Raw genomic sequence first — 11,150 nt, 5'->3', positions numbered from 1 at the left:
GAACCGAAGTCAGACACTTAACCGACCGAGCCACCCAGGTGCCCGTGTTTAACATTTTGAGGCACTGCCAAACTATTTTCCAAAGTGGCTGCACCATTTCACACCCTCACTAGCAATGCATGAAGGCTCCAATTTCTCCACATCCATGTCAACACTTTTTGTTGTCTGTGTTTTTTATTTTAGCCATCCTTACAGTTTGTGTGGAGTATATCCCATTGTGGTTTTAATTTTGTGTTTTCCTAATCACTAAAACTGTTGAGTGTCTTTTCATGTGTTTACTGACCATTTGTATATCTTCTTTTGGGGAAATGTCTATTCCAATCTTTTGCTCGTTTTTAAATGGGACTATTTCCGTTTTTTATTGTTGAGTTGTAAGGGTTCTTTATAAATTCTGGATACAAATGCCTTATCATATACACCATTGCAAATATTTTCTCCCTTTCTGTGAGTCGATCATACATACATATAAAATTTTTTGACTTATTTAACAATCTCAAACTTAAGGAAAAGCTGCAAGTACAGTACGAAGAATTGATTTTTCAGACCCATTTGGGTGTAGACTGCTGGTCTACTTTGCCCCATCACTCCTGAATCCTTTAGTGAGCATTTCCTACAATCAGGAACATTCTCCTCATCAGCCAAAGCACAATCATCAAAATCAAGACATTAAGACTGATACGTCACTGCCCTCTGATCCTCAGACCCCATTCAAGTTTTCCAATGTGCCGACAGTGCCCTTTAGAGCAAGACCCAAATACCTGCTGTGTTTGGCTGCCATGCCTCTGGAGTCTCCTTTCATAGGGAACACTTCCTCAATCTTCCTTTGTCTTCCTCATCCTGGTATTTCTGAAGAAGACAGGATGGTTATTTTGTAGTGTTCCGCTAGAAATGAGGTTCACTTCGCGTGATTAAGGTAATGTTTTCCCAGCTTCTCCACTGTAAAGTTACTCTCCTTCCTTAGCTGTCTTTTGTGTCCTTGCCATAGGTCCCCACAATGAGTACTTCTTTAGTATTTTGACACAAAAAGATGTTCCAGGGGCGCCTGGCTGGCTCAGTCGGTAGAGCATAAGACTGTTGATCTAGGGGCTGTGAGTTCAAGCCCCACATTGGGGGTAGAGATTACTTAAAAATAAAATCTTAAAAAAAAAATGTTCCAAGCACAACTTACACTTTCCTTGTTCCCACTCTGGAATTAGCCATTTCTCCAACCATTCTTGGCTCCTTTTAGTGGAGAACGGAATCTAGAAACCAAGTTCCAGGTACTAGATGTTCATCAGTATGGGATGTTCTAGGTACTAGGCGTTCACCACTATGGGATGTCACTACTGCCAGCTCTCCAAGGACAGATTTAGGGATCACATGTGTGTGTGTACACACATATTCGTACATATTTGCACCGTTATTTAGAACTCTACCTTTAATATGGAAAACCGCGGCCTCACACCAATATCCAATTCCACTCCATAGGATTCATTCTAGCTTTCTCCCTTTTCCATATTCCCAACTCCCTTTTCCAACAGTGAGAAACCTAGCTCCCACTGTCCTTAGCGTAGTTACTTATCCGGTCTTTCCTCATCTGTAACCAATCTCCCATTACCACCATCATCCCCTCCCACTCCTCTGCCCACCTTGCCCCAAAGGGATGTATTTGGATGAAAGGGATGATGAGCATGGTGATCCCTTTTTTGGCTTAGTCTCCAGATTTAAATTATTTTTTTTTATCCTTTCTATTAACTTTCTAGTGAAAAGTCCCCCAACCTCCAGTGGCCAGAGATGCGTGGAAGGAAGTGCTTGATAAAGGTTTAGAAACTGAACACTTCCTAATTCACCTCGAAAGCCAAATGCCATCTCAGAATACACGAGGACTGTATTAGGAGACGCCTTTATTGTCCTCTTTTGTTGCAGACGCAAAAAGCCCTATATCATGAGTTCCAGCCATTCCTACTATTTTGAAGGCCTTCTGTGAAACGGAAGGGAGAAAACATCGAGTGTTTGTGTTTTTCTCTTTGTTCGATGCATCTGAAGAATGAAGTCTGACAGTTCCCCAGTGAAAGCGTATGTACCAGATTCTTTTGTGTGATGGAAGATATTGGAGGAAGACTGTGGATAATAGGAAATTCACAAAAATGTTTTCCAATGACTCGGGGGAGTGTTGGCTGCTTTTTATGTTTTTGTTTTCGTTTGCTTTTTAGGCTCCAAGATTAAGTCTTGTCTCATTGCACCACCTGCTGGCCACTTCTCAGAATTTGTTTCTTCCAACAAAAGGCAAAAGGCTTGTTCAACGAAGATTCATTAACAAATATTCTTTTTTCTCCCACCTAAAATGCTACCATTCACAGAGCTTGGCTGGTAGAAATGTTTCAGTGCTCTTCATCTTTAATAAAACAAAACACTTGATTTCCAAATTTCCAACAGTGATAAACTTTTTATTGTGAACACAGAGAACACAGACAAAGTACATACAATTTTTATATATAGTTTAAATAATAATTATAAAGAAATCTGTATAACTAGGACCCACAACAAGAATAAGATCGCCATCACTCTAGATAACCCCGTGTCCCTCTTCCCTGATCATAACTTTCTCCCTCCCTCCACCCAGAGGTAACCATTACCTTGATTTTGTGAGAGTCATTTCAGCATGTACAATTTGTAAAACCAGAAAACTGAAGTATTAATTTTTTAAAATAGTTTAAAAATTGGGGCACCTGGGCGGCTCAGTCAGTTGAGCTTCTGTCTTTGGCTCAGGTCATGATCTTGGGGTCCTGGGATCCAGCCCTGAGTTGGGCGCCCTGNGGAAGTCTGCTTCTCCCTCTGTCCCTGTCCCCCACTCACTCTCTCTCTCTCAAGTAAATGAATAAAATCTTTTTAAAAAATGGTGTAAAAATTTGGTGCAGCTATTTAATCTGGAAACTTACATGATTATGCCTGCATTTGACAAATATCTATTGAGTTCATTATTATAGTCATTAGGGAATAAAAATCAAATAATGAGATATCATTTCACACCCACTAGAATGGCAAAAGTTAAAAAGAGACAACTGGGGCGCCTGGGTGGTGCAGTTGATTAAGCCTCTGACTCTTGGTTTTCGGCTCACGTCATGATCTCAGGGTTGTGAGATCAAGCCACGCGTGGGGCTTTGTGCTCAGTGGGGAGTCTGCTGGAGAGTCTCTCAATCTCTCTCTCACTAAAATAAATAAATCTTTAAAAAAAAAAAAAAGACAGACGATACAGTACTGGGGTCACCTGGCTGGCTCAGTCAGTAGAGCATGTGACTCTTACTCGCAGGGTTGTGAGTTTGAGCCCCACTTTAGGTGTGGAGATTACTTAAATTTTTTTAAATTTTTAAAAATTAATTTTAGGGGTGCCTGGGTGGCTCAGTTGGTTAAGCGGCTGCCTTCGGCTCAGGTCATGATCTCAGGGTCCTGGGATGAAGCCTTGCATCGGGCTCCCTGCTCAGCAGGGAGTCTGCTTCTCCCTCTATCCCTCCCCCTGCTCATGTGCTCTCTTTCTCTCAAATAAATAAAAATAAAATATTTTAAAAATTATTCTAAAAAGACAATACCAAATGCTGACAAAGGTATAGAGAAATTAAAACCCTCACATGTTACTTGTGGGAATGTAAACTGGTGCAGCCACTTTGGAAAACAGTCAGTTGGCAGTTCCTCAAAAAGTTACACATGGAGGGGCACCTGGCTGGCTCAGCTGGTAGAGTGTGTAACTCTTAATCTCGGGGTTGTGAGTTTGAGCCCTATGTTGGGTGTAAAGATTACTTTTAAAAAATAATAAAAACTTAAAAAAAAAAGTTACACATGGATTATCATCTGACCCAGTAATTCCATTCCTAAGTGTATTACTGAGAGAAAACATATGCCTACTTAAAAACTTGTACACAGATGTTCATGGTGGCATTAGTCAAAGTAGCCAAAAAGCACAAACAGCCCAGATGTCTGTCAACTGATGAATGAACAAAATGTGATATACCATTTGATGCAACATTATTCTGCTATAAAACGATGGTGTGGGACTGGCTGGCTCAGTCCCTGAAGCGTGCAACTCTTGATCTTAGGGTTGACAGTTTAAGCCCCATGCTGAGCACAGAGATCACTTAATAAAAAAATTAAAAACAAACCAAAACGGAATGAAGTTCTAATACATGCTACCACATGGAAGAACCTTGAAAGCATTACGCTAAGTGAGAGGCCGGGAGCCTGCTTCTCCCTCTCCCTCTGCCTGCCACTCCCCCTCCTTGTGTTCTCTATCAAATAAATAAATCAAATCTTTTTTAAAATTTTAAAATTTTAGATAAATAAACAAAAATTTAAATTTTTAAAAAAAATAAAAAAACCACCATTAAAAAAATAATAATATTGTAATAACTTTGTAGGGTGACCAATGGTAGCTAAACTTATCATGGGGATCATTTTGTATAAAAATACTGAATCACTAGGAGGTACACCTGAATAGGATTTTGTATGTCAATTATATTTCAGTTAAAAAAAAGAAATAGAGGGGCACCTGGGTGGCTCAGTTGTTAAGCGTCTGCCTCTGGCTCAGGGCGTGATCCAAGGGTCCTGGGATCGAGCCCTGCATCAGGCTCCCTGCTCCGCTGGAGCCTGCTTCTTCCTCTCCTGCTCCCCCTGCTTGTGTTCCCTCTCTCGCTGGCTGTCTCTCTCTGTCAAATAAATAAATAAAATCTTAAAAAAAAAAAAAGAAGTAGAACATTGACAACCCCCAAAGACTTGCCCATGCTGACACACAATCCCCTTCTTTACCCCAGAGGTGACCACAATCCTAATTCCTTTGCTTTTCCTTGTAGGTTTTACTACTTATCTTTGCATCCCTAGATAACATAGATTTGTTTTTCCTAGTTTCGAAGTTTTCTAAATGAAATTATACTTCGTTTTCTTTTTATTGTTTATTTTTATGCCTGTCTTCTTGCATGCAGTAGTATGTTTAAGACTCATCTATGTTGCACGCGACTGTAACTTGTTTGTTTTCACTGCTATGATATTCTAGTGTTTGAATAGTACACAAGTGGTTTACCTTGCTATCACTGATAAACGGGTCACTTCCTGTTTGGGATTTGCAGAACAATGCTACAATGGGCTTCACGTCTATTTATCCTGGCACACAGCTAGGAGTCCATCACCAGAGGCAAGATTACTCTTATCTTTAACTGCACCAGATCCTACCAAAGTGTCTGCCTTTTTGAAGTACCTTTGAAAAGTGTATTTCATTTGGTTGATGGTTTACAAAAAATCTAAGTGCATTTTCACGAAAGCTATGTGAAATGGGGAGATAAGTGCCACCTGCTAGAAAAAGCAAAGAATTTACCAACTGCTCAGCACCTCCCAGCTCTCCACTCTGGTTGACAACAGGGCAAACATCACCATTTTTATTTTCCACGCACCTTCAATGTGAACAGCTGTTAACTGTTTACAGCGTACTTTCACAAACATTATTTTATTTAATCCTCATAACAATCCTGAGAAGTAAAAGTTATTATTGTGTATTTTAGGGATGAGGAAACAGATTCAGACTGATAGCTGTCCAGATTATCCAGTAAATTACAGTGCAGGGGACTGTTCCTCAGTTTTTTTTTTATCACACCATAGCTAGGAACCTGAGATAGTATCTCGTTGAATAGAAAATTTTGTTGTAAAGGACTGACTCACTGTAACCAGATTAACAGGGCACGGCATACTCTCTAGGCAGAGTGTACTTCCTACTACTTCATTTAGGATTTGGTCCTGTTGCTTGTTTTGTTCAACATTACCAAAGACTTAAAAAGCACTTGAACAAACAGACTTGCTCTCTTACCCTCCTGCCATTGCAATTAGACCATTGCTGACTTACCCACTGATTACAGAGGGAGGATGAGAAACACTTGGCCACCTTAACCAAGGCCAGCCTAGATCAGCCACCTGAAAATGAATGAGCTACAGAAATGTTTATTGCTGTATGCCACTCAGAATGGGTTGCTGTTTGTTTTATTACAAAAGCTAAATGATACAATCTGGGATATGGGAATGGATTTGTGATACAGAACTCTTCTTTGGAATGGTAACCTAACATCGTGAGATTTTTTTTTTTTAAAGATTTTATTTATTTGACAGAGAGAGAGCCAGTGAGAGAGGGAACACAAGCAGGGGGAGTGGTAAAGGGAGAAACAGGCTTCCCGCTGAGCAGGGAGCCGAATGTGGGTCTCGATCCCAGGACCCTGGGATCATGACCTGAGCCGAAGGCAGACGCTTAACAACTGAGTCATCCAGGCGCCCATGAGATTTTCTTATTAATGATTTATACTTAGGGCATGCTATGGCCTAATGCTGTATCCCCCTAAATTCACGTGTTGGAACCCCAACACCCAATGTGATGGTATTAGGAAGTGGGGCCTTTGGGAAGTGATTAGGCCATGAGAGCGGAACCTTCGTAAGTGGGATTAGTGTCCTTATTTTTTTAAGATTTTACTTATTCATTTGAGAGAGAGAGAGAGGGAGAGCACAGAGGGAGAAGGAGACTTCCCCCCTGAGCAGAGAGCCTGATGTGGGGCTTGATCCCAGGACCCTGAGATCATGACTGAGCCTAAGGCAGATGCTTAACTGAGCCACCCAGGTGCCCTTGGATTTAGTGTCTTTATAAAAGATGCCCACAGAGTTCCCTGGCCCCTCCCACCACGTGAGGATACAAGAAGTCTACAACCCAGAAGAGGACACTTCACTGACCTTGCTGACACCCTTATTTTGGACTTTCAGCCTCCAAACTGTGAGAAACAAAATTCTATTGTTTATAAGCCACCCAGCCTTGTGGTATTTTGTTACAGGAGCCTGAAGGAACTAAGGCAGAGCCTAACGTTTTTTAGTAATGAATGAGGTCCATATTATTTGCAACACAATTTCAATTTCATTCATCAATACTTAAAAGTGTAGCTATATATACTGTTGCCATATATACACATGAAAATATTTGGCCTTCAAAGTCAAAAAGTATTTATTATCTTTACAGAAGACTTGTCCAATGATAATTTGCCCTCTGGCTCTGGGAGGTGGGGGTCACTTTCCCTGGACCAAAGGGAAGCTCATACATTTGGAGATCTGCCATCAAGGAGGAAAGGGCATTGAATTTCAGTAGCAACCAAGAGTGTCCACCACAGCCACCCACCCACTCTACCTGCCCATATTATCACGGCCCAGGACATGTGCGAGACACGGGACAAAGTCTGTATCAAATACAGTGATTATATCATGGCAGAAAAAGAAGGAGGTTTGGGAAAGGGCCAGTTTTTCAACCATTCGCTAGGGTTGAAAGGACTGACAGGTGGGGCGCCTGGCTGGCTCAGTCAGCAGAACATGTGACTCCTGATCTCAGGGTTATGAGTTCAAGCCCCACATTGGGTGTGGAGCCTATTTAAAAAAAAAAGAAAAGAAAGAAAAGAAAGGACCGATAATTATTATCTTAATAGGTCTTTTGTCATCATTTAAAGAGCCAGAGACAATACAATTATACTTCATACATCCATCCGTTTATTCAAATATTTATTAAGGACCTATGGAGAACTGTATTCATTTCCTAGGGCTGTCATAACAAAGTACCACAAACTGGGGGGCTTTAACAACAGAAATGTATTGTCTCACAGCTCTGGAGGCCAGAAATCTGAAATCAAGGTGTCCGCAGGGATGGTTCCTTCTGGAAGCTCTGAGAATCTGTTCCATGTTCCTATTCCAGCTTCTGATGGTGTTCCTGCCATCTTTGGTATTCCTTAGCCTTGTGGCAGCATCTGTCCAATCTTACTTGGCATTCTGCTTGTGTCTGTCTCTGTCCATATTTTCTCTTTTGGAAACCTATCCGAAGGTCCCTATCCTAATGACCTCATCTTAACTTGATCATCTGCACAGACCCTCTTTCCAAATAAAATCACATTCACAGGAACTGGGGATTAGGATTTCAATGTCTTTGGGGGAAACACAATTCAACCCATGACAGGAACATGTTTTGAGGCTTACAAGGCCACAGCATCCCCCCTTTTTTTTTTTTTTTGAAGATTTTATTTATTTGAGAGAGAAAGCAAGAGAGAGTGAGAGACAGCATGAGCTGGGGGGAGAGGCAGATGGAGAGGGAGACGCAGACTCCCCACTGAGCAGGGAGCCAATGCAGGGCTCCATCCCAGGACTCTGGGATCCCGACCTGAGCTGAAGGCAGATGCTTAACTGACTGAGCCACCCAGGCATCCCCAAGGCCACAGCATCCTTAACCTCAGCCTTAAAGGAGTGGGAAGAAGCAAAGGAAGGAAATTCGAAGAGAGAAAAATAGGAGAGGGGAAGAGAAGAAAACAGACTACAAAAGAGAGAAAAAGAGAAACGCTGGAGGAGGGAGGCAGGACCAAGTACATAATTTGTGGGGCCCAGTGCAAAATGACAACGTGGGATTCCTTGTTAAAAAATTAAGAATTTCAGGGGTGCCTGGGTGGCTCAGTCATTAAGCATCTGCCTTTGGCTCAGGGCATGATCCTGGAGTTCTGGGATCGAGCCCCACATCAGGCTCTTCCGCTGGGAGCCTGCTTCTTCCTCTCCCACTTCCCCTGCTTGTGTTCCCTCTCTCGCTGGCTGTCTCTCTGTCAAATAAATAAATAAAATCTTTTTAAAAAAAAATTAAGAATTTCAGGGGCGCCTGGGTGACTCAGCCGTTAAGCGTCTGCCTTCGGCTCAGGTCATGATCCCAGGGTCCTGGGATCGAGCCCCACATCGGGCTCCCTGCTTGGCAGGAAGCCTGCTTCTCCCTCTCACACTCCCCCTGCTTGTGTTCCCTCTCTCGCTGTCTCCCTCTGTCAAATAAATAAATAAAATCTTTAAAAAAAAATTAAGAATTTCAAAATGATGACAGCAGAGCATTAAGCCAAGCACAAGGCCCTTTTTAGCATGAGGCCTGTGTGACTTCTCTATGGGGAAAATGGTACTAATGGGTGTATTGTAAGTCCATTTAAAGTGTCCTTGTTTGGTTTTTCACTACTTTCCTGTGTTCCTTGGAAGGCACCTATGAAGCAGTTCCCTTCTAAGATCCAATCTCTCAAGGAGAAAATAGTTTAAGGAGATGGTGGATATCCAAAAGGGAAAATCTTGAGAATCCTGGGGGGCTCAATTGGTTGAGCACCCGACTCTTTGATTTCAGCTCAGGTCATGATCTCGGGGTCCTGCGATGGAAGCCCACCTCAGATCCTCACTCAGTGTTGAGTCTGCTTTCAGATTCTACTCCCTCTGCTGCACTGCCCCCTCACGTGGCTGCAGGAGCCACAGGCGCCACTCTCTCTCAAATAAATAAATCTTCAAAACAAACAAACACAAAAGGGAAAATTGTTTTTCCCTAGCCCCACATAATGTCTGAGTAACTTCTTCAGAATACTCAAGAATCACTTTTCCTTTCCTTTCACTACGTTCATAGGACACCATCTCCCATGTTCTTTGAGGGCACCCCTCCCGTTTCAGTCAAGACAGTCTCCAGAGCCACTTTACACTATCATCCCTAGTCCAAGACCTTGCCCAGGCTAGTCGTTCCCCTGAGCCCCACGGTGTAAACTTTTCAGGGGCAGGGGCTGAATTATATTCATCTTTGAACCTCCAATATCCAGTAAGGTGCACACGTATAAAACACAATATGCTTTCCACAAATGTTCATGGAATAAAGCTGATGAGCTGACACAAGGGACTTCCAAAGCATTTACAATTTTAACGACACAAAATCACTTACCTCGATGCAGACTTCTTTTCCGACTCTTACTGAACGTGTCTTGCAGACGGTTTCCTGACTCCGAGGACGAAAGTTTCTGTGGGCGAGAATATGTCCTCTTTATTTTTTTGTCATAATACTTGTTTTCAAACTGGGCACACAGGAGGCATTCAAATCTCCCTGAGTCCTGAAGCCTTCTAGAAATGTAGGAATTCATGGGGGAAAAAAGGAACCGTAGGGAAAATTCTCCCCTTCCCTAAAACCTTCATTTAACACACATGTAAACAGAATAATCTTGTAAAAAATTTTTTAAATCGACAAGTAAGTTCTCTGTGATCACACTCCGGTCTTTGCATTTCTAAGTTCACTAGTTCTGTAGCAGGGCATCTGAGACAGTGCCCCAACTCTGCTTCCCATTCAGCAACAGTGGCATTTGCCGCGTTTTCTCCCTCCGCCCTCCAGGCTCTGTAATACGACCCGCCCACTTCCGGCAGGGGCGTCCACAGCGCAGGCGCAACTCCAGGAGCCACTCAACAACCCTCGTTTCTGTGCTGATGTACGCGCATGTGCAAAAAGGGGCGGGCTGGTTAATAGCGCGGGAGAATGTAGGCCCGCCGAACTCACGCGACTGTCTCCGCCCGCCTATTTAGGTGGGCGGAGCCGACTGCCCCCTCCAGGTTCAGGCAGCGCATGCGCACTTGAGTACAGGAACGTGGCGAGGGAACGAGAACGAGCTTTTACGCATGCTCATTTAAATGGGGCCTGAAGCTTTTCACGTCAGCTTCGTCTGCTGCCTCCTTTCCGTCTTAACCTGCCTCCGATGTTTAAAGGGCTAGAGCTTTTTTTCCGCTCAATTGCTTTTTAAAAAATTAAGCACTTATGGAGAGTTTAGTACGTGCCGGGCCCAACTTATGTTGCCTCCTGTGTGCATCTTCCAGTTTTTCCTTTTGTAGAAGTTACGTTAGTATTTATATTTTTCATAAATTTCTTCCCTTGCCCCAAGTGTACAATTACTTTGGAGGCAATTCTCTGAAATGAGAGTCAATGTGACGTTCTGGGCAGGTTAAGGGGTCTGAGATTGAATCCTGGCTCGGCCACTTCCTTGGTCTTTTACTCTGGATAGGTTATCTAATTTCTGTGAACCTGAGGTTGCTGACTTTTTTAAATGAGGGTAAGGATTCCTATCTCATAGGATTGTTGTGAAAAGAACTTTAAAAAAGAAGAATGGGGACGCCTGGGTGGCTCAGTGGGTTAAGCCTCTGCCTATGCCTCAGGTCATGATCTCAGGGTCCTTGTTCAGCGGGGAGCCTGCTTCTCTCTCTCCCGCTGCCACCCCCCTGCTTGTGTTCTCTCTGTCAAATATATAAAATTTTTAAAAATAATAAAAATTTTAAAATAAAGACTGTAAAGTACCAAGTACTATGCC

This window comes from Ursus maritimus, unplaced genomic scaffold (assembly GCF_017311325.1).
Source record: "Ursus maritimus isolate PB19 unplaced genomic scaffold, ASM1731132v1 scaffold_33, whole genome shotgun sequence".
Classification (NCBI taxonomy): Eukaryota; Metazoa; Chordata; class Mammalia; order Carnivora; family Ursidae; genus Ursus; species Ursus maritimus.
The sequence above is the reverse complement of the archived record's forward strand: the minus strand, read 5'-3'. Positions refer to the sequence as shown.